General features: G+C 39.2%; 1 protein-coding gene across 7 annotated transcripts in view; it reads right to left on the bottom strand.

Moving 5' to 3' along the window:
- PAPPA2 (pappalysin 2) overlaps nucleotides 1-25,141 on the bottom strand; it is a 194,999-nt gene that overhangs the window by 151,629 nt on the left and 18,229 nt on the right. For 5 of the 7 annotated variants that reach the window (XM_075182183.1, XM_075182186.1, XM_075182187.1 and 2 more), the window contains exons 2-3: nucleotides 4,815-5,465; nucleotides 2,588-2,665 (exon numbers count right to left, since the gene is read on the bottom strand). The gene's annotated coding sequence lies outside the window, so the exon portion shown is untranslated. Of the gene's footprint in view, nucleotides 1-2,263; nucleotides 2,384-2,587; nucleotides 2,666-4,814; nucleotides 5,466-25,141 lie in introns of those variants that run through there. The other 2 variants (XM_075182190.1, XM_075182185.1) reach the window with 2 other exon arrangements.

Below are 25,141 nucleotides of genomic sequence, written 5' to 3'. Positions count from 1 at the left end.
TTTAATAATCCAGCATAATGTTATATGAGGCTTCAATGTTCTTCAATATTTACTAATCCAGCATAATGTTATATGAGGCTTTAATGTCCTATAATATTTACTAATCCAGCATAATGTTATATGAGACTTCAATGTCCTATAATATTTACTAATCCAGCATAATGTTTTATGAGGCTTCAATGTCCTATAATATTTACTAATCCAGCATAATGTTATATGAGGCTTCAATGTCCTACAATATTTACTACTCCAGCATAATGTTATATGAGGCTTCAATGTCCTATAATATTTACTAGTCCAGCATAATGTTATATGAGGCTTCAATGTCCTATAATATTTACTAGTCCAGCATAATGTTATATGAGGCTTCAATGTTCTTCAATATTTACTACTCCAGCATAATGTTATATGAGGCTTCAATGTCCTACAATATTTACTAATCCAGCATAATGTTATATGAGGTTTCAATGTCCTATAATATTTACTAATCCAGCATAATGTTATATGAGGCTTCAATGTCCTACAATATTTACTAATCCAGCATAATGTTATATGAGGCTTCAATGTCCTACAATATTTACTAATCCAGCATAATGTTATATGAGGCTTCAATGTCCTACAATATTTACTAATCCAGCATAATGTTATATGAGGCTTCAATGTCCTACAATATTTACTAATCCAGCATAATGTTATATGAGGCTTCAATGTCCTACAATATTTACTAATCCAGCATAATGTTATATGAGGCTTCAATGTCCTACAATATTTACTAATCCAGCATAATGTTATATGAGACTTCAATGTCCTATAATATTTACTAATCCAGCAAAATGTTATATGAGACTTCAATGTCCTATAATATTTACTAATCCAGCATAATGTTATATGAGGCTTCAATGTCCTACAATATTTACTAATCCAGCATAATGTTATATGAGGCTTCAATGTCCTATAATATTTACTAATCCAGCATAATGTTATATGAGGCTTCAATGTCCTACAATATTTACTAATCCAGCATAATGTTATATGAGGCTTCAATGTCCTATAATATTTACTAATCCAGCATAATGTTATATGAGGCTTCAATGTCCTACAATATTTACTAATCCAGCATAATGTTATATGAGGTTTCAATGTCCTATAATATTTACTAATCCAGCATAATGTTATATGAGGCTTCAATGTCCTATAATATTTACTAATCCAGCATAATGTTATATGAGGCTTCAATGTCCTATAATATTTACTAATCCAGCATAATGTTATACATACTTGCCAACTCTCTCGGAATGTCCGGGAGACTCCCACATTTTGCGAGAGTCTCACAGACTCCCAGGAGAGTGTGGTAATCTCCCGTATCTGCCTGCTTCACTAGGAAGCAGGGCCGTAACTAGGGCTGTGCAACAGGGGCGACCGCCCAGTGCGCAACAATGAAGGGGGTCGCAGTTTAGGAATATTATAGGTTCATTTGATTAAAATTGGGGGCTAGGGGGGCAGCATTTGACATTCTCGCCCCAGGCGCTAGAATTTTAACTCTCAGCTCTGCTAGGAAGTGCCCACTTCCTAGTGAAGTGGGCAGAATTAGGTCCCAAACGCTGTGATTCCCGGTGAATTGCGGTGTTTGGCCCCGCCCCCCGCTGTCAAATGATGCGTTTGCATCATTATGTCATGGGGTGGGTCCAAAATGACGCACATTTGGAGCCCCGCCCCCCATCACGCCTACCTCCCCCCGGCAGGCTCCGGGAAATCAACTTTCTAAGGTTGGTAAGTATGATGTTATATGAGGCTTCAATGTCCTATAATATTTACTAATCCAGAATAATGTTATATGAGGCTTCAATGTCCTACAATATTTACTAATCTACCATAATACTCTGGTTTTTACATAACACCTTTTCATTGTTTCGCTTCACAAGAACAAAAGTAGCAAATAATTAACATCATCTATTGTGCACCAAATACCTTATTTAAATGATAAATGAATATAGCAGTGGCTACACTGTCGTGTTAATGTTTATTTTATAAATCATTAAAACATTTGAACATAAGAATGTTTCAAGATTAGTCATTGGTAAAATGTACTTATATGTATGAGGTTCTAAGCAATGCCTCTCTGGGATGGAATCTACACTTAAGACACAGTGTCAGCAATGCCTGTTAAACTGGGAAGAAAATATTGTTCATTTATATTCAACAGCTTTTATTTGCAACCTGAGCATCTACCTTCATGTAATATTAGCATAAGAAGAATTCCTACCTCTAAGCTGTTTCTCCCCTGAAGTTCACTACAGTTTTTTTTTCTTACTGGACTCCGTAAACATTGTACTGGTATTTTGCCAGCTAGTAGGTACACTGGAAACGCCAATCCCCCAGAGAACTAGCAGTTGAACAAACAGGAGCTCCTAAAAATAACACACACACACTGTTGGCTATGAGACATTCCAAAGCTATCTGAAACAGGCTGCGCTTTGCAGCAAATCACCCAAATCTCGGTTTAATCAATCTGACGTGATTTAAAGTCCATGCCACACGAGCTGTGTGCATGTCATAGAATTAAAAGGAAAAACAAACAACGTAATACCGGTTTTGGCATGAGCCAGCCCTCCGAACTCTGGGGATGCGGCCAAACAGTGACGGGAAAGGGTTAAAAACAGCTGGGCTGAAGAAAAAAAAAAAAAAGCACAAAGAATTATCATTTAATCCTTGTTAATGGCATTTCACTACCCATACTAAAATCATGCTTATAAAAAAAAAAGAAAAAAAAGCACTTTGAGGATGGTCAGGTTCAAAGACAAACAAAGATCTTAATATCCTATGCACACTTCTACCAGAAGCTCTTTTTATATTGATAAATAGGGGTCTCTGACAGCACTTTGACGATGCACAGTATGTCCTCCCTTGTTCAAAGTGTCCCTTTGGAAATGCAAAATGGGCGATCGATGCTGGCTTGTCATGACTAAAAGCTTCTTCGAGTGCAGCAAGGGGCTAATTACTAATCAATCTATTTGAAGGGACGGGAGGGGAAGGAATTGAACAGTATTGCGCAAAAAAGAACTCGTCCGGAATCAAAAGTGTGAAGAATCTGTTTAATGTCCAGACCCCCCCCCTCCTAGTACAAGAATCACAGTGAGAATCTTTAGGTCACCTCAAGAGAACTTTCACCCCAGAATACCTCCTCCCATGGTAGCCCCTGGTACATGTACAGTGTGGGTCTGCGGAAGTGTATTTTACAAAATAATTCAGTTTTCAAACTTAAAACACTTACTACTAATAACTCAGCCTGGGGGGGGAGGAGGGGCATATTGCATCATGGAGACTCCTGAAGACCTTCCCATAATGACTACATTTAAGAACAAACCTAGACCACAGTTCAATCGAGGACTTGTTTAACTGAACCATAAGAAAAATGTATTTTTAGGAAAGCATCACAAATAATATCAAGTTACTTTACAAAGTTTGTACATCACATGAATTCTATCATAGAACAAAATAAGTCATGTGACTACGAGATGGGGACAATTTTTTAAGGACACACACACACAAAACATGAAAGTGGCTGGGATTAGATGTCACATCAGACTACTGTTAAGATTCTAGGAAGATTTGATGGCAGAAAGCCACTTCGTTTGTGCATCATTACATGCCAACTCCTGCTTTTAACTGTCCGAGAAGAGGGCACATTTTGAATGGTAGAACACATTTAACCCTGTGCACATTCCCTTAGCAAATGTTCCAGAACCAATGTTTTAAATGCCCACATCTATGACTAGTACTTTGTATTCGTTCCACATATTGCTGTTAAAGTGAGACAGCCACGTAACAGATCCTTACCTCTGACTAGTCCCGTAAATGGGACATTGGACGTAATAGAAGCACTAAGAGATGTCAAATGATAGAGAATTTTCATTTAAACCATGTATTTGTTTTACTGTGTAGTTTTTAGACTGCACTAGGGCAGGACGTATGTATATCATACTGTATATTTTATGTATGATATCTACATATGAGAAAAGGTGGCATTTCACAAAAGTACGGGTTGAGTTCTGCTGAATAAAATATTGAGGATCATTTGAGGATCATTTTAAGGTGCAACTCTGAATTATAACCAGAACATCCAATCAGCAGTGAGCTTTCCTATGACTCGTGTACGTTAGACAATAGAAGTAAAAAATAATTATAGCTTATTAAATGCGCTTACCGTGTGGCAAATGTTGACGTGAGTGTTTTTTTTACAAAAAATATTTTCTATGCTTAGTTTTAATTTCGTGCCCTTAAAAAGATGCCAGCATCAATTATAGATCTTCATCACTCTCACAGTCATTGATGGGGGAACCTGAGGTTCCAGTTATTCTGCCAGTGATGTTCAGAGCAAATCATATTATATTTTTTTTAAAACGCACGTACAATGTGTATACGCACGTCCGTATTCAACAAGGAGCGGATCTGAAGATACGTGTATCGATGAATATGGGTTTAGGCCCGTTCAGCTCTAACAGACAAGACACTGCAGGATACATACAATACATATGTGGAATATAAAGTCCCAAAAGAATGCACAGAAAAAAGAACTATTCAATCAACGTCACCTGTTAATAATATAGTCATTAATGACAAAATATTTTTTCATTTTTTTCCATCCATAAAATACATTTATTAGAATATTATTAATGTCTACTGTACATAAAATTCATTTTTACAGTTGCTCCTTATTGCAAACACATGTTCTACACACGTCGTCACTACAAATCGGCACTTACACCAGACCTAGCTGGTAGCTGGAGCAAGTGTTACGACAGAAAATCACGTACCTTTGAGATGCCCAAAGCTTGAATCTGATGCCTCTGCATGCGTTTGAGCTTGGCACGCCCTTACTATACATTGACTACGTGCGTAAGCCCATTCCCCTCCACAATCCACTCATGAAATCGTAGGCTGTAGTAAGGGTCCCATTGTATGCTGCTACATTCTCTGGTGTGTGGTTCATTTTCTGAGCATGTACGATTTTACGCAAAATATGGCACATATGGGTAGTTACGTTCCTTGATACGGCCCTTAATATAATTGATTCATTAATATATAAGCAGATTGTAAAAACAATCAATCACTTTTCAGTTTTTTTCAGTCGTTTGAATCAAGTGTGTGTTTGTACTCGGATGATTAATTTAAGACTAGCATGAAGATATCCGTGCTAATACATCTCATGTCTGCTTTGCCTGTTAAGGCTTTACAGAAGAAAAATACACTGTTACCTGAGCATTTGTTTTGGTTTTTTAAACCCCCCTCTATATTATATGGATGTACAGTGCAGCTCACGTAAAGGTCAGAAAGAAATACGTCTGGGCAGTACTGTCAGAGAAGACTGTCCGCATTTCCATAGGTGACGATGGTGGATCATACATCAGGAATATTTATAAATCTTCATCCATGTGAACAATGTGAAGAATGATGGTACGACATTCCTATAAAAATACATTATATTGCATGTTAATTTCACAAATTGCAAAAGAAATATTTAATTTAACATTAACAGCTTAGTGTATTTCTAGAAGTCAGCAAAATGAAAAACAACATTTAATGGCAGAGAGCATGGCATGTGAAAACATTTCATGATTGTTTCCCATTCAAAAAAATATTGAGGATAATTTACTAACTAAAAAGAGGGTATATTTACTAAACTGCGGGTTTGAACAAGTGGAGATGTTGCCTATAGCAACCAATCAGATTCTCCTTATCATTTATTTAGTGCAAATCTACAAAATGACAGCTACAATCTGATTGGTTGCTATAGGCAACATCTCCACTTTTTCAAACCCAAAGATTAGTAAATATACCTCCAAATGTGCACTGAAATCATAACATCCAATAATCAATATGACTCATGCAAGTTGGACAAAGAAAGCAAATGTCTAATTAGTTGGTTTTAGTGCATGTATCCCAGGTAGGCATGTTTTCTAATCAGTTATGTCCTAACTAAAAGTTCTATTGGTGAGAGCTTTTGTTACCTTCCATAGTACAATGTTATTTTATGTTTTTTCCCCAACTATTATTTTACCTCGTTGCACAGCGCAGCGTAATATTTTGGCAAGTAATAAATGAATAATAATAATTATATTGTGCTTAGCCCCCCATGGCGTCTACAGTCTACGTTTGTGGGGAGGTAGCATGACTTTTTACTAGATGTTAATGCGTACTGTGTTGTGACAGAAACACTATCAGCAGATCTCAATCTCAGTCAAACCCTCACTATCGCCTCAAAGCTATTTTGAGCCCTGTGTGTTTGGACAGTTATTATTTGGCTGGATCAAGCCGACTGTTTCTGCTAACTATCCCTTGTACTTAGGCCAGGCATTGGCCAAAGTATAGCAGAACATGGCAGCTCCATACATCGTAAACCCCAGACTCCACCTCAGAAGCCATCAAGTCTCTTTAAGCTCTGAGAAATACAGTACAAATTGCTGAAATAAATAAGAGCGGCCAGGGATTGCAGTACAGAAGAGTGGATGCTGTAGAAGGGGAGGATGGGGGTGGGGGTTGGCTTGGAAAAACAATCTATAGTGATATAACGTTAGAGAGAGTAGGAGCAACAAAGAGGAAGAGGCAACTGAACAAAAACCGGTCAGCATTGTGAGAAAGAAAGAAAAGATAGGTGTCTGAACTTTGTTTTATACAGAGGTGTGTTTGACACAACCATCAGTTTGACATGTCACTTCACTACTCTGGGCTCTTGGAGGATCCTGCTCCTTTCACTATCTTACTCAGTGGGGGGAGATGAATCGGCCGCATCGTGAGAGTAACGTGGCTTGCGCACTATTATTATTATTACAGTAATAGTGTGCATTATTATTATTAGTACGGTAAGTTCAACGTTGAATTCTGCTCGCAGCTCTGAGAGCCGCAGGCAGAAATCTGCGTTAAAATTACTGTACTAACGGTAATGGAGCGCAGGACACAGAACTCTCACGAGTATTGAATTTCCCCCCCTAACCTCCATTCCCCTCCTCACATCATGACACTGCCCCTGTCACATGCAGCCCTGTCCTCACTTACACAAGTGACAGGACCCTGTCTGCCATAAGAACAACCTACCCACTGAAAGACTCTGGGGAGAATTCAATTGCCGGCGATGTAGCGAGCAGACATCACCAGAAATTACGGTAGAAATCTCCACTCATTTTTCTTCTATGGGGTGCGAGGAAAAATGAGCGGAGACTTTTTGTCAAATCTCCACCGCAAAGTGACTCACAGACGTTCCGAGACACTTCGCAGCTAATTGAATTCCCATCTCTGAGTTGCAGTGAATAGTCCAAAGATCTAATTGGCTAGGTATAAACAGTCTAAAGATCTAGCTAACAAACTGAGTTCCTAAAGGTAAAAGCAAGAAATAAAGACTGACTACAATGGGCTTCTCCGAACCTAGTAAAAAAAAATACTAGTAGAAAAAAATGTTTATTTTTTATTTATTTTTTTAGTGTCAACTACTGAGACACAAAGGAGTATATTTACTAAACTGCGGGTTTGAAAAAGAGATGTTGCCTATAGCAACCCATCAGATTCTAGCTGTCAGTAAACAGGCATTCCCATTAATTGTGCTGCAGGAGGACACTGATAGATGCTAACTCCAAATTCCTAACCTTAAAGTACTGGGAATTTAGGGTACTGCTATGGTACAACGGAGTTCATCAGTAAGTAGATGGTATCCAAAGGCACATATAATAAGCCTTTTCAACACACATGGGGGTATATTTACTAAACTGCGTGTTTGAAAAAGTGAAGATGTTGCCTATAGCAACCAATCAGATTCTAGTTATCATTTATTTAGTAAATTCTACAAAATGACAGCTAGAATCTGGTTGCTATAGGCAACATCTCCACTTTTTCAAACCCGCAGTTTAGTAAATATACCCCAAAAGACTTGTGTCAGAAGATGAGACTCTCAGTGATGTCACTAGTTCCTAGAGAATAGGTAGGCTTTTTGGTTTAGCCCTCCTATGTGTATTGGAGACAGGCACACTTTAAGGCTACTGATATCCCCTCTTTGGTGTCTAGCTGTGGTTTTGGTGACAGGGTGACTCTATTCGCTCTGTTTTGTCATTTAGATTATACTTTTCTTGTTTTTGTATTTTTCTATTTACTGTTCTCTTCTACTGCCATTACAAAAAAAAAAAGTTCAAACATTATAAATAATAAAAATAAAACAAACGAACACTTTTTTGCTATTAGAAGGACCAGCGAGTTAACATTCCAGACGCTGCCAGTAAACGTGTTATGCAGGGAATAGTAAAAATGTAAAAAAATAAACAAATATGTAAAAAGCTTATAGAACAAGCGAAGGAACACAGAATTGGGAGAAAATTGAGAGGTGTCTTTGTAGCCAGGTTTTTTTTTTTTCTTTTCTTATTCAGAGAACAATGTTGCTTGGCAGGGCTGGTGATTTTGTCCATGGCATTGAACCAGAGAAGGAGCTAAAGGCAGAAAACAAATATGAAATGAAATATGGCACAGCTTTGGCAATATCCTGCAGGATAAACTCAAGACAGAAAGACGAGAGAGAGAATACAAGAGTGAGAGAGAAAGAAAACAAAAGGTTTGGCACAAATGCTATAATCAACAACGTCAAGGTTAACATTCTTGAGAAAATGTGGGGGTGGATTGGAGGGCTAAGATTAACCTCTTCATGGCTTAACTTTGACAAAACCAATAGCCCTGTACAGGCGATATCTAGTCTACTTTATAAAGTGTGACCAAGTTCTTTCCTACTTTTTTTTTTTAAATGCTGATGACAATGGATGGACTTTTAAGCACCTTGGAGAGCAGCAGTAATTGCACCCACATTGGCTGTGTGTGCTTTCACCTGTGTTGTCCTATGTTAAGGCCATAGCATTAAATACAAAGTGATTTTCCTGAATCTAGTGTGACCACAGAGTACATAAACGTTGTTCTTGCCAAACATCCTTAGAATGTAGATTGCACACCACAAAATTACTAGGGTTTATTTCTTTATGATACCCTTACTGCCTGTGCCAAGACTAACAGAGTCAATACATCGGGGTCATGTACTAAGAGCAGCACTTAGTGAATTAAGGGGCTCCCTCCGCACCAGAATGCAGACACAGTTCCTATGTACCCTCCTCTGCACTCACATAAAGGAAACATGATTTTGAACAATGAAACATGATGGCGTGGGTTGGTACAGTGCTAGTACAGCTTTATTATGCTTGAGCACAAAACTGCAAATTTAAGGCCCATTTGCCCACCACCCTCCTTAGAGAAACCTTTATATTAATATAAACATTAAGGATGTTAAATTAAGAAATATCTTATTTAAGTCTCCTGGACAAAACCATGTTACAATGCAGGGGGTGAAAATTATTTTCCTGTTTTGCACGTAAGTTAAATACTGACTGTTTTTTCATGTAGCACACAAATACTTGATAGCTTATTTGTACACTGAAATTTAAAGTTGATATTTGTGTGCTACATGAAAAAACAGTCAGTATTTAACGTATGTGCAAAACAGAAAACTTTCACCCCTTGCATTGTAACATGGTTTTGTCCAGGAGACTTAAATAAGATATTTCTTAATTTAAGATCCTTAATGATTCAGGCCCCATTACTTGTTTGTCTTTGAGGCTAAGCTTAAGAACTTCTTGGGGAAAATGTATTAAGTAGCAAATCGACGATATTCTGCGACTTTGCCGGCATAATTTAAAACAGCAACGGGTTTAAAGGCAAAACTTTTACCCTCTGGAGTGTACAAATAACATATCCAGCGTTGTTCTGTTTGTGGTTGCTGTAGCAGGACTAAAGCTGGGTACACAGTTGTGCAATCTTACTGCAGATGCAATTTATGTAACGATTTCTCCAACAATTGAAGAGTGATGAGCATGTCAATTCATCCGTGTTTGCGTGGGTTTCTTATGGGTGCTCCGGTTTCCTCCCACACTCCAAAAACATACTGATAGGTTAATTGGCTGCTATTAAATTGCCCTTAGTCTCTCTCGGTCTGGGTGTGTATGTTAGGAAATTTAGATTGTAAGCCCCAATGGGGCAGGGACTGATGTTTATGAGTTCTCTGTACAGTGCTGTGGAATTAGTGGCGCTATATAAAGAAATAGATGATGATGATGATTATCCATAGACACCTACACAAGTTACCTTCAGATCTGTGCTCTTCATCTCTCATAACATCTGACTCTGTACACAGTCTATGGATATCTGCCTATGATGCTGATCGTAAACACATACACACTTCTACATTTACTTGACATCGTTCCATCGTTGATACTAATTTTTTAGTACATTTAGAAAACCAAATCCACAGAGGCCAAGTGTTTTGGTACGATATAATATTAAAATTAAATAAATTTTATTTGTAAAAATAATACAAAAATACATAAAAGAAGTCATCTGTAATATGACCCATATGCACTTTGGAACAATTTTGCAGGGTATATTTCTGGTTTTCCACTAATCAGTAAGGGTAGACTATATTTTTTACATTTACATTTGTAATATTTGTTCTAATGCTCCTCCAAAAATCATAAAATTCACTTAAGTGCCCAAAAAAATGAAAACAATATTCACCGATTAACCAAAGCATACAAATATATCAATGGTCATTAAGAGGTTACTTAGCTTAATGAAGTAACAAAATAGAGTAGATATGCTCCGTTCATATCTTAAAAATGTGCACATCTAATATTTAAATTCTTTTCTGCAATTACTTAATTGCTTTGCCACAATGACACAGGGAAACTGGTGAGAGATTGGGAGAGCATGCCTGTCATAAGCAGCGGAGGCGCTAAGCTAGTGAACCAATAAATGCATCACAAGAGCCTATCTCTACGGGGGTCACAAACACTGTTTCCTGAGAACAAGAGGCACAGGGGCCAGTGCAGAGTTCTTCTAGCGGGAAAGTCTGATCTGATTTGTAGGGTCACACACCTAAACTTCCCCTTTCATCTCTGCCTTGTCTTCCATAGGTTAATCTGGAAGTTCCCTAACCCTATTCCCGGAGCTGCTAGAGGACTAATTGTACAAAACTGGAAAAATCCTGATATTTTCCTCTTTGATATCTCGGTGAACAACGTCGCAGGAATGACAGTGTCATACAGCTTCCACAGCTTGTCGGAAGAAGTTGGCTGCCAAGTCTTCACTCTATCGCAGCTCTAATTAACAATGTTTGTCAAATGTATAAACTCAAAAATATCACCAGCAAAACACATGATCGTCCCAAATTAATTTTGTTGACGTGGCAGACCTGGGGTTAAATGTATCAAGATGAGAGTTTTCTGGCGGGTTTGAAATACCAATTAGATTCTAGCTATCATTTATTTAGCATATTCTACAAAATGAAAGCTAAAATCTGATTGGTTGCTATAGGCAACATCTCCGCTTTTCAAACCCGCCGGCAAACTCTCGATACATTGATACATTGATACATTTATACATTTACTCCCTGGACTGAGTATTTTGAAGCTTGAGATACTTACTTATCTTACATTACTGAAAGGCTATATGAACCCTATTCATTCATTCCTATACACCTCCCTCCTAACTTTAACCCCTCTCCTCTTCTTCCCTATACTAATATTCCCCGGTCTCCTCTCCTTCACTCTACTCTTTACTCTTCAGACCGCATTCCCCTTTTTATGGCGCTTTAGTGCTCCACCTTGTTGACAATCTTAATTTAAACCTGGCTCCTGTCTTCATTTCACTGTCAATGTTTTGTACAAAGCTAAGGCAATTGTTATGATATTTGAATATTTACATCCCACCCTTGACCCCCCCCCCTCCATCTTCTGTACCCTTCCCACTCCCCAAAGATATACTTAACTTCAATCAAAGGTTTTTTAAAAAAAAAAGAAAAGAAAAAAAAAGAGCATGAGAAATGAGCATATCCCCACCCATGTGCAGAGCTGTACACATGTTGAGATGCATTCGCATCGGCGGAAGATGTGTCTGGTTTAGGACAAATCATGATCATCGGTGTGTGTCTGCACCTGCCCTATGGCAGTCTGCCTAGGCATAAATGGATGCGCCCACTTTCTGGGCATGCACAGATCGATTTGTACACAAGATACGATACGCAAACCGGCATACATCCCACTGCATTCCATAATGGTGAGATTTATTATGCATGACGATCTCAGCATCAAATTAGCACACACTAACATATATATATATATATATATATATATATATATATATATATATATATATATATATATGCATGCGCTTCAGAATCTGCTGGTGCTATGTAAATATGTTGATGATGATAGATAGGTATAATTTTGCAAGTATAAGGAGCAGGAATGTTTGTGAGATTGTACCTAGGAACTTAGGTGTAATGATGGTATGTAAGTGTTGTTCTTAGTGAAAGGGAGAAGTCAAAGTAAAAAAATGGTCACTTACTGTCTGAATACATCTGGAGGGACCTCTGTGTACAGGGCACACCTGGTAGCTCTTTCAGGGCTAGTTTTGGGCACATTCTACATGAAATGCTGTTAGAATTCATTCAGGACTTCCCATATATGTACTGCCAATGGGATACCTATTGGAATGAGTATACATGTTCCCTGTATGGGACTTGTATCCCATTTGCAGTGCATATATGGAAAATTAAGTCTATATATGGGAAACAAAGCCTTGTTTGATACTGCACATAGGCTTGAAGAACTTCTTATGATCAGTCTGGATAGAAGTTTATCCAAAACTTAAAATCTAGAAGTGGGTGGAATTCTTTAAGTTAACATTAAATAATTGTAATGTGTCATAGAGCATCTGTTCTGTATATTAGTACAAGTCATGTAGTGTTGTCGATACCCCTCTCTTGAGTACCTCCCAGTGAATATAGAGGGGGAGGCACTAACATCACCAGTGCCTGTTATGATAACGTGAGTGGTCACGGTATACAGCAGGACAGGTCTGTTGAAACCTTTGGGAGACCAATGAGATCAGACAAACAGTGCACCAGAGGAAAGTAAAACTCAGGATGTTAACATATAGGACTCCAATCCTACATTTTAAGTTTTTGGTGGAGATTACAAAAAAAAACCTGACATGATGATCCACAGACCAGCTTGGTGTGTCGGGGAAGAACAGAGAATCAATCTAAATTGGCAAATTTTGGACAGGGTAATACACATGCTCAGTTCAGGAAAGACCACATGCCGGTGTTAGGAACCATGTATAGACAATGGTAGATAAACAGTTTTTCATTTTGACCAATAAAAAATGTAACATTATATAAATAAAATTCTATTGTACGGTGTGGGGTTATCATATGGCCACAATGAAAGAGCATGTTTCCATGCAGTCATCCGGCACACAGCCATTGAAAGTTGTAATATTTCCCCACTTCTGAGTGATCAAACTGGGGCAGCACGGTGGCTTAGTGGTTAGCACATCTGCCTTGCAGCACTGGAGTCATGAGTTCAATTCCCAACCATGGCCTTATCTGTGAGGAGTTTGTATGTTCTCCCCGTGTTTGCATGGGTTTCCTCCGGGTGCTCCGGTTTCCTCCCACACTCCAAAAAACATACTGGTAGGTTAATTGGCTGCTAACAAATTGACCCTAGTCTGTGTCTGTCTGTGTGTGCGTCTCTCCCTGTCTGTGTGTGTGTGTGTGTGTGTGTGTGTTAGGGATTTTAGACTGTAAGCTCCAATAGGGCAGGGACTGATGTGAACGAGTTCTCTGTACAGCGCTGTGGAATTAGTGGCGCTATATAAATAAATGGTGATGATGATGATGATGATGGGCCTGGATATTTTCCAATCACATGGGACAACCACACTGGCCTATGAACGCTTGCAGTGTAAGTGCATTAAAGACAATCCCGACAGTTCTCTCTAAGAAGCCAATATCCCAAATTAAGCCGGCCACACATGGTCCAATCCTATTACTTGGTCGAGTGAGAAAATCCATTTCCAATTTGGCCACTCACCTGGGTGGCCAAATTGGGTAGATCAGAGCTCAGACCAAATGGACAGGGCACAGGCCAACAGCAGTCATCTGCCGACCAGGTTTATGTTGATGGACGATAATGATCCAATCGATTTTGACAGGACCATTCTGTGGTATCATACACGCACACAGCAATATTTGGCCTTTTGGTGTGTGTATGCCTCAAATAATTATTGTGATATTTATTGTGACCTGATAAATCGTATGGTTTATTTTCATTTCAGAAACAGTAAATCTAAGAGCAGAATTCACAGCATTATAGCTTACGACTAAAATCAACCGTTAGTTCAATTTAATCTAGTTTCACCAGACATGATGCTATGCAAGTTTTATAACATTTTGAGATTGCAAACGTTCTCTATTTGCTTCAAAAGTCTATATATAGTTTACAGAAGTACTGCACAGGATGCCATGCCTATTTGGGGTTGATACTTACTTATAAGTGTAAAGTAGTTTTATGCTTTTGAACATTCTCCCCTTTTTCTATATAATACTTTTTTCAGGGGACGCCATCTGGTAATCCCAGGTATATTAGGCCACTACCTGGACCAAACAACAGTTATCATTGTTTTAGTATTATTATTTATTTATTTATTTATTTATAAGGCACCACAGATTCCATAGCGCCGGATACAGAAGCAAGTAACAAATAGATGAGGTAATACATGTCAGTAACAGCACAGATTAGTGTGAGTAATGCTATGGGCACTTACACAGAGTGCAGCAAGAGACATGACAGGACGTACGAGGGACAGTAGACAGACGTGGGACATTAGGTAGAGAGGACCCTGCACGCGAGAGCTTACATTCTAGAGGGAGGGGTGGATAGTGACAGTAAGATCAACTGGAAGAAAAATTTAGATGGCAGACAAGGAAGAGGAGGTGATGGATAGAATGGTTAGGAGATGATAGAATAGGCGAGCTTGAAAAGGTGAGTTTTGAGTGAGCATTTAAAGGACTGAAGGTTGGGGGAGAGTCGATTGAGATGGGGTAGGGAGTTCCAAAGATTAGGGGCAGCACAGCAGAAGTCTTGGGGATAGATTTACTAAGCTGCGGGTTTGAAAAAGTGGGGATGTTGCCTATAGCATCCAATCAGATTCTAGCTGTCATTTTGTAGAAAGTACTAAATAAATGAAAGCTAGAATCTGATTAGTTGCTATAGGCAACATCCCCACTTGTTCAAACCCGCAGTTTAATAAATATACCCCCTGGAGTCGAGCATGGGAGGAGGTAATGAGAGGTGAATTGAGGCGGAGGTCAGAGGCAGAGCAGAGCAGAGTGGCCAGGTAGGTATGTAACTCGAGACAAGGTCAGAGATATAAGGGGGAGAAGTGTTGGTTAGGGCTTTGTAAGTGAGAGTAAGGAGCTTTGAACTGAATTCTGAAAGGGATAGGGAGCCAATGAAGGGATTTACGCAGAGGAGAAGAGGAAGAGGTGCAGCAGGAGAGGAAGATGAGCCTAGCTGCAACATTCTATATGGATTGAGTTGGGAGAAGATTTGTCAGCGTGATGGAGAGGACTGGCTGTATGAAACAAACTGACCAGGTAGTTAATGTGGAACAAGAGTTAGAATCATTCAGTCATATGGCACATTCATGCCACACCGCCTGTCCCACCTTAGTGAATCCCTAGAATGGTTTAATCTGCCAGTGCTCATATCTCCCCTCTTGGGCCTGTCAAATATGATGCCCCCGTGGCTAAATCGATAGTGGTGGGACCTCTAAGTGCTACAATATATGAAGGGGCTAAATATAGTGATGCTTTTAAAAGTGTAAAACTACATTTGGCTAAGTACTATAACAGTAGTATTAGAAGTAGTAGAATTTTGTTTTCCTCCATGTGCAACGAAAACTATAATGGATATATTGTGGCTTCATATCAATGATGTCATAAATGTAGCATATTATAATTGCTACTGACATGCACCATAAGCCTTTCATTGCTAAATATTCCTGAAACCTCATAATACAAGCACAAAGGGTAGTTGTTAATAATGCAGTTAAATGTTGTTGTTTTTTTAGATCAAAGTAGAAAATCAAGGTCCAGGATAATTGTACAAACAGATGTCATGTATTCCCATTACAAATCTGGTAATTTGGTTTCCCCGTAAAATATTTCTGAAGACATCTGTACAATACAAGTTGCTTTAGTTCATTCTGTATTGATGCTTTTATTACACAATATGTATATTAAAAAAAATGAACCCATCTTCCTATTTGGATACATTATTTAAACAAAGATCTGCTCAGAATGGATAATGAGTTTAAGTACTGAAAGAAGATTTCTTTCCTTTAGTGTATGACAGTGCACAGAATCAGTATACAGAGTTCCTCTAGCTGTATGGATCTGTATTCTGACCGACTACTCATATACCAGCAGCCAGTAAACAGGAATTCCCATTAAACGTGCTGCAGGAGGACACTGATAGATGCTAACTACAAATTCCTAACCCTAAGGTACTGGGAATTTAGGGTTTACTGATGTGGTACTACGGAGTTCATCAGTAAGTAGATGGAATCCAATGGCACACATAATAAGCCTTTTCAACACACATGGGGGTATATTTACTAAACTGCGGGTTTGAAAAAGTGGGGATGTTGCCTATAACAAACAATCAGATTCTAGTTATCATTTATTTAGTACATTCTACAAAATGACAGCTAGAATCTGGTTGCTACAGGCAACATCTCTACTTTTTCAAACCCGCAGTTTACTAAATACAGTAAGCCACGGAGATGGCTACACAGATGTCTCATTAGTCTACTGTGCAGTCACTGAGGCTTACACTGGGCACACACATCTGGTGATCACAATGTTTTGGATCAAACCCCTTCATCGCATATACACAGATTTTAATGGTTGTGCTGCGTTATATTAGTTTTCTTACTGCCAGTAAACAAACTAAGGTGTATATTTACTAAAATGCAGGTTAGAAAAACTGCAGTTGTTGCCTATAGCAACCAATCAGATTCTAGCTGTCATTTTGTAGAATGTACTAAATAAATGAGAACTAGAATCTGATTGGTTGCTCTAGGCAACATCTCCACTTTTTCAAACCTGCTGTTTAATAAATATACCCCATAGTGTTAAAACTGGCTGGCCATAATTGTTCTTCTCTCGTTCTTACAGTAAAAAGAACCCCCAGCACAGAGAGATTTCATGCCAGTTATCCCGAGTAAAATGAAATGACAAATGTGTACCAGGAAATAAACAGGATGACATGATTTCCAACTGCTTTAAAAAGGCAAATCCAATCACTTTTTAATTTTTATATTTACTTTTAAATTCTCAGAGGTTACAGGTTCCAAAATAATCGACGGTAACTGACATAAATGGATATCCTAACATCCAGTAAGGCTAACACGGAAAATGGACTCTCACCGGTTAAACTGACAATGTAATGCAGCTCAGGTGTATTGTGAAAGACCTTTATTCTTTGGAGTTTTATTATATCAACTTTGGAAGCCTTTCTACTTTCCATGGGCTTCCTACGGTGTAGGAGATGTGATATAAGCCCTGATTCTTTGAGAAGCCTTGCACATAGGTCACTGCTCTGATGTCTGCTATTCAGTACCATGGACAGCGGACCTCTGTGAAGTGGTGTACAGATCTTTTGGAGGCTGTAAATCTCTATCCAGCATTTAGGTACTGAGAGCTTCCCCTTGATTATTTGTTATTATTTTTCTCACACATCCTTTCTTATCATCAGTTGCATCAAAGAGAATTCAAGAGCACAAAAGTGGCAGAGGCACGAAATCAGAACTTCAAGCTGATCTAATAAGAAAAGAATTCCCATCTTGTTGCTAATAATTTATTGTACACTAATTTCCCCATTCCATGACAGAACTTAATCTTGCTTAACACAAGCTACTGTCCTCTTGCAGTTAGCATTTCTATGTCTGAATTTTCCTCCTAGATGTTACAGCAAGCGACTTGTATTTAGGCTGGTTGGTCTATTGAGCCACATGTCAATAATTCGTTCTGGACTAAAATATATTGGCACAAATATACTAAGTACAAGACATGTGAAGAAATGTGGTAATAAAGCAATACTAAAAAAATTAAAGAAATGTCCACTCTAATCATTTTAGCATTTTGTAAACATTTTTTGGGGGTATTCAATTGTTGCTTTTAACGCACTAAAACCAAAAAAAAACGAGCGCTCTAAAAATATTAGCGTTAATACGGTAATATGCGCGTAAATACCGTTAATACGGTAGTTTACTCGCTGAATTTCGAGCTGCGAGATGAAATTTAGCGAGTAATTACCGTATTAACGCTAATATTTTTAGAGCGCTCGTTTTTTTGGGTTTTAGCGCGTTAAAAGCAACAATTGAATACCCCCCTTAGACTTAAAATGGTTTTCTAATGTAATTCTTTTTTATTCAGTATTTTGGAAATAATTAAACGTATTCTTCTAATATCACTTATGTAAAAAGGGACAGGTTGTTCTGTTGCTATGGCTCACAGACCATAGCAACCATTGTCCTGCATATAAAACACCGATAGCTACAGTAACATGTATTGGCAGAATATAGTTCATCATCTCCATCACACGAAGCAAAAAATAACAAACATAAATTAGAAATTAAGTTTAAACAGTGAATTTGCTGCCCAATAAAAAAAAAAAAACAGGGGTGCCAATCTATGTAAGCACTAAATAGGCAAAAATCTGTAACTGCTGCAAAACCTCAAAATAAAATAAAAAAACACAGTAACCATTGACATTACTGAATCAGCACAGACATTAGTATTGAGTTTCTCTTTTTATGACAAACATTTAGCTATAGTCTATTTATTTTATTTTGCAAAACTTTTCCAAAAAACGTTCACAGTCCAACAATTTAGTACATCAAACCCAAATATGATTGTTTAAAACTACAAGTAAACAATGATAGCACTAAATATTAACATCAACAAAGTTTTATAAGCAACTGAGCAAAAAAATATGTGTGTAGACCTCATTATGTTTCAATTTTCTAGCTACTTTTAGAAGCTTATTGGTCTACATCAGTCTTGTCTAACTGAAGGCTTTAATTCCGAAACAGCCCTCCGAAGGTTATCTGTGGTCCCCACTTATCCTGACAAGCTCCATATAAATATATATTCACACTTCAATCCATCCTAAATGCTGCTGCAAGACTGATCTTCCTCTCTCATCGCTCCACATCTGCTGCACCACTTTGCAAATCCCTACACAGGCTCCCCATGTCCTCCAGAATCCAATTCAAATTACTCATCCTTACCTACAAAGCCCTCAACAACACTACCCCTGAATACATCTCAAATCTCATATCAAAATACTCTCTCTCCCGCCCTCTTAGATCTACCTCTGATCTGCGCCTTGTCTCTTCTCTGGTAACCACCTGTCACTCCCGCCTACAAGACTTCTCCTGTGCTGCTCCCCACTTATGGAATTCCCTACCATGCTCAATCAGACTTTCCCACAGCTTTCAAATCTTCAGATGCTCTTTAAAAAGCCATCTCTGTTTTAGGGGTGACCTTATCCCCGATAACACTATTCACACTAATGCACCCTCACAACTGTCCCAATCTCTATTCTGAAACACATTTTCTCCTTTTATTTCAGCTGTGCCCTCTTCCACTTAGAATGTAAGCTCTCTAATGAGCAGGGTCCTTATACCCCTTGTTTTCATGTTTTGTCTACCTTGTATGTCTCCCTGTTTTATGTATGTACTGTTTTCCCTACTGTACGGCGCTGCGGAGCACTGTGGCGCCTTACAAATCTATGAGAATAATAATAATAGTGCAGATAAATAGATCCATTGAAAAGTTCTCTTCCCTTTTTTGTAAAATATTAGGTTCCATAGACTCATTGGGCCTGAATCATTAAGGAAAGTAAAGCAAAAAAATGAGTAACTTTTCACCTGGGCAAAACCATGTTACATTGGAGGGGGGAGATAAATTTAAAATGTGGGGACAGATTTATAATTGGGGTAGGGTATGTCCTTGATCAACTTAAAATGACAGTGTAAAAATAAAGCGATCAAGTATTCAAATATTGTGTGTAATGTGTCCTACATGAAAAAACAGCCAGCATTTTCCTTATGTGCAAAATAATAAACTAATTTGCACCGCTTGCATTGTAACATGGTTTTGTCCAGGAGAAAACGTACTAATATTTTTGCCTTACTTTCCTTAATGAATCAGGCACATCATCTTTTAACAGTATTCGGCTTGAAACCATGTGGTTGTAACACATACATGGCCCTCTTCATGTATATATTTGGACAGCACTGGTCTACAAATCTTGTGAATTAGACGTGCCATGAAGACTTGTTCATAAGAAACGGCAAGAATTTTCATTAACAAGCTTGGTCAAAGTAAAATTTTCAGTGTGAGTTTTGCACTGTGCTGCATACATTCCCCATAGAAGTCTTATAAATCATGCGGTCATGCTTTAAGTGGGCATGGCCTATCTATTGAGTGTCTACAGACCAACAGATGAATTGATCAGATTTCATGCCTTAGAGAAAGCATACATAAATAATTTAGTTGGCTAATAAAATGGTTTCTAAGTAGTGTTGGTTAGTATTAATATAAGGATAACAATTACTGGACTTCTTTTCATTATTAATGAAGGCAAAAATATGAAGCAGATTTGGAAAAACAAGAACGGACAAAGCGTCACTCAAACCGGTTTCTCCTTAATATGTCTTCAGTTTAGTTTGGCAGACAGGGAACTTTGATAATTGTCCTCCCTAATGTGAGTGATGTAATCGCTCCCCTAATTTGTCTTGTTCCTTCGCAGAACACAGAACCTTCAATACCATTAGCTGAAAGACACATTACCCAGGGAGAAGAAAGGGCACGCAGACGCAAATTCAAAGTGACATTTTCAATGTCACTTTAGAGCCAAAAAACATTCTGATAGTTTGACAAATGTCTTCAAAGCACATACATTTAATCAAATGTTTTATCAGACTTAATGAAGAAGGCATTAAACTCTAGACACCCATTCACTACCAAAATAACGTCATCAGCTTTTCATATAACTTATCTATTCGTAGGAGATTTAGACTAAAACAAGTCGCCTACATAGGGAAAAAGAATCTCAAGAGACTGAAGGTCTTTAACGCTATGTCATACAACTGGAAGCTTGTCCAGCCATTGTAGAGTTAAATCTAAACTATGCACTGTTAGCAGTTTCCATTAAAGGTTTCCGGAACACTTAAGAGGAAGAAATATATTTATACAGAACCCTGAAGAATTAATTGATGAAGATAGAGGCTTTTACAAAGCGTATTTAGAATCTGTCTGACTCCACTCAGCACTCATTCTCTGGGCATAAGCAGTGCCCACATGGGGCAGCTTACATTACTCTTTGGTTTGGTCTTAAAAAGGATAACACAATAAAATGCTCCATCTAACTCCTGGATCTGGAATGCATAGTGCTTTAAATCCCAATTGTCTAACATACTACATAATAATAAGAAATGAGCCGCATGGATGAGATCAGACTTAGAACATGGCACAGAATAAACCAGAACAATTTGTGGACCTTCGGCTGCTATTACACAACAATTCCTAGCATGCTGTAAACGCTGGATGCCTAAGCTTTTGGGATAATTTAACTCTACATTGGCAAAATAAAAATTGACCAGGACATACCAAGTAAGCAAAATGACATGAAGCCTACCAAAAGACTTCCTACTAATGAAACCTTTATCTGAGTCATTGAAAAACTGTATATCAGCTCCATAGTACCCTAAAAATACAAGAGAGAAGGATCCCTATTTCTGACTTGGGTGATCCTAAGATCTTCTTGGTCTAAATATAAAAAATTGTAAAAAAAAAAAAATGAAAGCCAATTCAATTCAGGACTTGGTCTGAAGATCTCAATCAGAGAATTGTTGCATACATTGCATTTCATATGAAACAAGCCTCAAGAACAGAACTCTAAAAATACTTTCAGCGGTTCCCAACATGTGCGCCGCGGCTCCCAGGGGTGCCGCTGCGCTGTCACAGGGGTGCCACGGGAAAGTCAGAAAAAAACAAAACAAAACATAAACTCACCAGCATTCTCCTCTCTCACGCAGCTTGTCACTATAGTGACAAGCTGCGTGAGAGAGAGAGGGAGAATGCTGGGTCCCGGCGCCGTGCGGATTGGTGAGTTTATGTTTTGTATTGTTTTTTTCTCACTTTCCCGTGGCAGAGGGGACAGAGTGAGAGGGAGCGTGGCAGAGGAGGGGGACAGTGTGACAGGGACAGAGGGCAGAGGAGGGGGACAGAGGGCAGAGGAGGGGGACAGAGGGCAGAGGAGGGGGACAGCGTGACAGAGGGCAGAGGAGGGGGACAGAGGCCAGAGGAGGGGGACAGTGTGACAGAGGGCAGAGGAGGGGGACAGAGGGCAGAGGAGGGGGACAGCGTGACAGAGGGCAGAGTGAGAGGGAGCGTGACAGAGGGCAGAGTGAGAGGGAGCGTGACAGAGGGCAGAGAAGGGAGACAGCGTGACAGAGGGCAGAGAAGGGGGACAGTGTGACAGAGGGCAGAGGAGGGGGCAGCGTGAAAGGGGGCAGTGAGAGGGGACAGCGTGAGAGGGGGCAGAGTGACTGGATGCAGAGGGGGCAGTGTGTCTGGATGTAGAGGGGGTATTTTTGCATACAACTAAATAAGTATTTCTGTCCTGACCTAAATACTTATTACATTTTTTTGACCCAACTACTTCTAAAACAGGACTGCTCAGTAATTATTTTGGAGGGCTGCCTTGAAAAAATTATGGATACTCTAAGTGTGCCACAAACTGCAAAAGTTTGGGAACCACTGCTTTATATACAACATTTAAAATAAAGTCAATATATATATTTTTCTTGCTGAGAGGTAAAGAAAAAAAACATGTGAAATTTACATTTCTATCATACCTCCCAACATGCAAGTTCACAGCAGCAGAAGGTGGGGGGTGGGGGGGGGGGCATGGCCTCTTCATGACAGGGGAGTGGCCACGTCACAATGGAGGGCTGTAAAGCGCTAAGCTGCCCATTAGATACTCGTTTCACTCCAAAATTCCCAGCCGTGGGTAAAAACGCTGCACTTGTGACACTTGGAAGGTATGCCTATATCCCCTCCCCCAACTACTAGAACCATCTCCGTCAACTCCGCTTTTTTCCTGACCATCTTGATTAGCACTGTATACAATACCTAGACTGTCATGGCTGGAGAATCGCCTATTGCAGGTTCTTGCAAGAAAATATGTGTCCTGAAACATGTGAGCCCCAGACATAGAAACCCTGCGGTTCTGGTATTAGGGAGAGGGAGATTTGGGGTTAAACATCACTTATTGCCTAGAGTTTCCCATAACCGAATACTTCCAACTCTGGATATATGCAAACATGCTGGTCTGCATTTAGAGTTAGGGTAAATCTAGCTAGAAGGTGCAATTTTGCACCTTAACAAAACCATGTTGCGCTGTAGGCAGGCGGGCAAATTTAAATTGTGTTGACAGATTTATGGATAAGAGGGGGGCGCATCATAACTCAACTTTAAATCACAGACTTAATATAAAGCTGCCCAGTATTAGTGTACAGACAAAAACAGAAAACAATGCATGTGCCCCCCTTGTATCTCAGCATGGTTTGTCCAGGTGCATATTTGTAACTGTAAGCTGGATATGTTCCTAAACCTAAGTGAGGCCCTATGTGTTGTATATATTATGCTAACAAGTGTGACAGACAAAACACATACAGTTTTAATATGCAAATAAACTTTACTAACATCAATTAGAGCTAACTTTGATAACTGAGGATGAATTAAACCCGAGGGAAATTAAAAGCTGAGCTTGGTGTTTGAACTATTTGTCCCTCTTTAAGGGTTAAAGTGAGCAGGTAAGTGAGCCTGGGATATGCCCATTGCAGTGTCACTATAGGAGGACTTTTAGGCCCCACTATAATTCCCCTGGCTGATATTGTTCTGCCTCCAGACTTCAGGACAGGTAGCCTGCCCTCACTCCCTGTTTTGGAAGATCCTCAGCAGGTGCCTTGTGTGCCAACACCTGCTTAAGGTGGTTTTTTTCTGATACCCATTGTGGGAGGATTCGGTTCACTACCCTTCGTCTTGCTGCTGGTTCTCGATTTCTCCCGGTGTGGGACAATTGTTGCTGGTGCTTTGGGAGCCAACACCAGCTGGTTTAACATTGTGTTTTTGCCGGAAAACATTTGAGCAGTCGGCAGCCTATGCTTGGTGGACGCAATTAGTTTTATTTATTGCAAGGCTGAACCCTTTTAAGAGTCGGCTTTGGCTTTGGTTCAGGCATTGGCCTAGTGGGTGGGCTTGTTGGTTGCGTTTCATCAGCTCCAGAAGGGACACGGATTCTCTGATGCCTAAGATAAGTAATCCCACGTTTAATGATAAGGGTCCCCCTCTGTGAAATTGTTACCAATTATTGATATCGAGATGGTAAGTGACCCTCACTGTGATATTTGGAGCATTGGCCCTAGCTGAACTGCGTATTGTTTTCTCCTCCACCACACAGTGTTTTGTTTAATAAACTCTTCTATTTGCCAAAACAATGTTTAGCGTCATTTATTATAATAGAGTGAGAGAGGGGAAATAAGAGGGGACTGTTTACATGTTAGAACATCAACCACATTTTATGAACCAATCAAAAGCAAATTCCACATCTGACTTCTTGAATTCCAGCAACCTTGTTGTATTCAATGTTTTCAAGACCATAAAACATCAGTGCAAACAGGGCCAGACTGGGACTAAAAATCAGCCCCGGCATTTAAAGTACCCAGGCCAACCTCAGGTCCAGTAGGAAAGAAATCATGTGCCGTCACCGAAAGTGCGTGACCAAATTGTGTTGTGGGTGTGGCCAACATGGGGCATTGATACATACATTATAATAAACATTACATTTATCAAGCCCTCTCAGCCACATCACGCCATCTCCCCAGCACATTATGACACCCCCAGCCCACTGTACTTATCTATAACAAGTTAACCCGTGCATGATACTCATGCATTCTAGTCAAATCAAGCTACTTAAGGTGTTAAAAAGGTTCTTGTCATCTTCATCGCCACACACACATGCCGCTAGGCTTTTATATATTAGATAATGCTAAGAATTTAGTAGGTCAGTGTAGTATATAACTCCGCCCAGCAGGTGGCGCTGCAGCTTGAGCACTCTGTCACCCGGTAGTTTTTTCCACA

Source organism: Mixophyes fleayi, chromosome 8, assembly GCF_038048845.1.
Source record: "Mixophyes fleayi isolate aMixFle1 chromosome 8, aMixFle1.hap1, whole genome shotgun sequence".
In the NCBI taxonomy this organism is placed as follows: domain Eukaryota; kingdom Metazoa; phylum Chordata; class Amphibia; order Anura; family Limnodynastidae; genus Mixophyes; species Mixophyes fleayi.
Note: the sequence above shows the minus strand (reverse complement) of the source record. Positions and strands in the feature narration are given on the sequence as shown.